This window comes from Phalaenopsis equestris, unplaced genomic scaffold, assembly GCF_001263595.1.
Source record: "Phalaenopsis equestris unplaced genomic scaffold, ASM126359v1 Scaffold000397, whole genome shotgun sequence".
In the NCBI taxonomy this organism is placed as follows: domain Eukaryota; kingdom Viridiplantae; phylum Streptophyta; class Magnoliopsida; order Asparagales; family Orchidaceae; genus Phalaenopsis; species Phalaenopsis equestris.
The window spans coordinates 168,709-172,835 of record NW_018164839.1 but is presented as its reverse complement, the minus strand read 5'-3'; positions in this window follow the sequence as shown (position 1 = coordinate 172,835).

The following is a 4,127-nucleotide window of genomic DNA, read 5'->3' as shown; positions in this document are numbered from 1 at the left end:
AGGGACTCCCGCCGCATCAACAAAAGCTTCTTTTGAGCCCCTATGATCAGATTTTTCACAAGGCATACATGAACATGGGAATTAAGTCATCAAACAATATGGCCTGATTGCATATGGATTTGTACTCTAGTTTGCTAAGATAAATTTTGTGGTATACATTGATAGCTCTTCTTTAGCTAGCATAATAATGGATGGTTGGTGATCATCTTTGATAGTGTGGCACATTTACAACATGCCCACTAAATCAACTTTGCTTAAAAATGTCTATATATTGCTATGATTTTTTTTTATATTACTGCAAAAGGTAGTATAATGTATATTACTTACTATAATTTTAACATTAATTAATTAAATTATTAAATGGACAGACCAATAAGTTAGTGTGGTTCATGTGTAATAATTTTATTACTAATTTTTAATAATAGAATCAAAATTGTTAATATAAAAAAAAATTATTATTTTTATGCTGTTTCTATTTATAACGTTCATCTATGTATTTGTATGCAACTTAAATTCCTTATTTTGTAAGCTGTTAAAATTAGACTATTTGCTCTTTACTTTTATATCACATAGCATGCATGCTTCTGTTGTATTTAAAAAAAACTGACCAGCATAGAGGAAGAAAAAAAATCCAAACTTGTTGGTGTTATTCTCTTTCTTCTACTTAGTCAAGTGGAACCTTGACCTTGCTTTGATTTTTCCATTTAATAATTTGTTGCTTTATGGTACTTTGGGGGTGGAGCGGGGAAACGAGGGTGAGGGGTTATCCTTTTTATGGGGCGCAAATTTTAATTGCAGTTAGAACAGATTATACCTAAAACTTGCAAATTCTTTAACCAGCGTGAATCTGTAGAAATAAAATAGTTTCCTCGAGCTGTAAACTGAAGATACGTTTTCTCATATATCTCTTGACTTCTCATTCAATGGTAGAAACAAGTAATCTAACTTAATGCAGTTGCTTAAACTGTTAATCTAGATTGTAGTCGTGCTTATCTCTTTTTCTGGAGTATTTGAGGGAGTGGATATTCTATTGGCACTGGAAGTGGCAGCGACTTCAGGTTTATTTATTTTTGTCAATATTTTTCTGTGGTAATGAAGGGGAATATTCCTGCAGTTTCTGATTTATTCTGGGAATAGCTGTTTTAATGAAACTGGAGGCAGCGGGTAGTTCAGTTGAATTGCTGTTTTCTGTTTTGTTTCCCAACTTGGTCTTGAGCTAAGATTGTAAATTTTAGTTGCAATTTGAACAGATTATACCTCAAAATTGCAAATGCTTTAACCAGCGTGAATCTGTAGAAATAAAATAGTTTCCTCGAGCTGTAAACTGAAGATACGTTTTCTCATATATCTCTTGACTTCTCATTCAATGGTATAATCAATTAGTTTAACTTAATGCACTTGCTTAAACTTTTAATCTAGATTCTAGTCGTGCTTATCTCTTTTTGCTATTGTAGTGGCACTGGAAGTGGCAGCGACTTCAGGCTTATTTATTTTTGTCAATATTTTGTTGTGGTAATGGAGGGGGGTATTCCTGCAGTTTCTGATTTATTCTGGGAATAGCTGTTTTAATGAAACTGGAGGCAGCGGGTAGTTCAGTTGAATTGCTGTTTTCTGTTTTTGTCCCAACTTGGTCTTGAGCTAAAATTGTAAATTTTAGTTGCAATTAGAACAAATTATACCTCAAAATTGCAAATGCTTTAACCAGCGTGAATTTGTAGAAATAAAATAGTTTCCTCGAGCTGTAAACTGAAGATACATTTTCTCATATATCTCTCGACTTCTCATTCAGTGGTAGAAACAATTAATTTAACTTAATGCACTTGATTAAACTGTTAATCTAGATTCTAGTCGTGCTTATCTCTTTTTCTGGAGTAATTGTGGGAGTGGCTATTTTAGTGGCACTGGAAGTGGCAGCGACTTCAGGCTTATTTATTTGTGTCAATATTTTGTTGTGGTAATAGAGGGGGGTATTTATGCAGTTTCTGATTTATTCTGTAATAGCTGTTTTAATGAAACTGGAGGCAGAAGTAGTTCAGTTTCGTTTCTTTGGATCAGCGTGTGGTACAATAAGGTGGTTGATCCTCTGGTTCTAACTTATTTACTATTTTTGGAAAGTAAGTTTATAACAAAGATAGGCTCGGCTTTTTGAATGTAGGTACATCACTTTTCTTTAAAGTTCAATGTCCTTAATCCAAGCATTGTATTTATTCTCATGCTTTTCCAACTTCTTGTATGCTGTTTCTATGTAATGTTTTACTATGAACTTTTTTTTTGGTATTTTTAACTTAAATGTATATTTGATGAATTTGACTGTCTTGTACCTTTGGTTATATCGGTATTTTCTTCCTCTTCCAGGTATCATGCTCAAGTTCTTTTTGACAGGCTCTCTCATCTGAACCCAGTTGCACATTATCTTGTCTGTGAAGGCTTATTTAGGTATTTAGTCATAATATTTGCGTTTTTTTATGAGATTTGTTGTGCTTGCATTGTGAGTTTTCTGAATAATGTAAGCTTTTCATAGACATGCTCTTGACCTTTTTTCTTCTGGATCCATGCAATTTATCTTAGCAGATTCCATATCTATGCTACTTAAGGCACCTAGATTATGTATTTTTATTTTATTAATTTTTTTTTAATGGCGCATGTTTTATTAGAATGCAATATTTGTATATTTATGTGATTCTGAATGATTTCTTTAGGTTTTATATTATACTTTATATTGCAAAAACATGCCAACATCATTGACTTGTACATTTGGATTGTCATAAAATTTTTTCCTTTGTGCCAATCTGGTTGTGTTTTTTAATAGGCTTATCCCCTTTAATTTGAGGCCGATTTATGAATTTCTATTAATTCTGATTAAATCCTTGTAATTTTTTTACCTCATTTACAATTCACTTCCTTAAATGATATTAATTTATTTTCTTAGGGCTATAGAGAAGAGCATCTCTTCTTCTTATGTTATTGTTTGCCAAACGCATCTCCAAAACATTGGCAGCTCCTTTGCTACTTCTTCAGATATCACAGAATCAGGAATGACTTCATTGGTTCCAATTCCTCGAGTTGATCTTTCCAGAGATCTTTTTCAGATGCTTAACGCTGCTGGTCCTTATCTACATCGTGACACCATTCTTTTGCAGAAGGTATGGCATTAAATAGAGGTTAATGTGATGTAATTTTTTCTGGGTAATACCAGTTGTATTTTGCCTTCTATGTATTTGCTGAGTTTGTCGTATTTGGTTAGGTTTTTAAAGTTCTTTTATTGTCTTGTCGTTAAGCTGGTGTATTATTATTTGTATTGAAGTTGAAATTACTAATTTGGCATTTCTGTGTAATTTGTTCCATGCAGGTCTGCCGAGTGCTAAAAGCATTCTATCTTTCTGCTCAGGAATCTGCAAGTGTTGCTGGAAATCTGATTCCTATTGTTTCTGTGGATTTAAGTAGAAAGCATCCTGGCATTCGAGCCAAGGAAGCTAGGTTGAGGGTTGAGGAGGCTCTAGGAGCTTGTTTGCTTCCTTCGTTGCAGTTAATACCTGCAAATCCAGCAGTAGGTCAGGAGATATGGGAAGTTCTTTCTCTACTTCCATATGAGGTTTGCATGTTGTTCTCTTTGTTATTGTTCTTGAGGTTGTGCATACAGTATTTCATGGGGGCAGTTGATATTTTTAGGCCCGCTATCGTCTGTATGGTGAATGGGAGAAGGATGATGAACGCATTCCCATGGTCCTTGCTGCAAGACAGATTGCAAAGGTTCATGAAAGTTTACTCTATTCTTTCCATCTGCAGTGTTGCTCAGTTAATTTTTTATTCTTTTTTTTTTTTTCAGTTGGACACTCGTAGATTATTGAAACGGCTTGCCAAAGAAAACTTAAAGCAACTCGGTCGCATGGTGGCCAAGCTTGCTCATTCTAATCCAATGACCGTTTTACGGACTATTGTTCACCAGGTACCATGCCTATCCATAAATTTTGCTGACCATTTATAAATTCTAAATTGGCACATTCATCATTGTGAATTTTATCATAAATCTAATTATACAACCTTGCCTTGTAGATCGAGGCATACAAGGATATGGTAACACCTGTTGTAGATGCTTTCAAATATCTAACGCAGGTACTTTTTTTTAT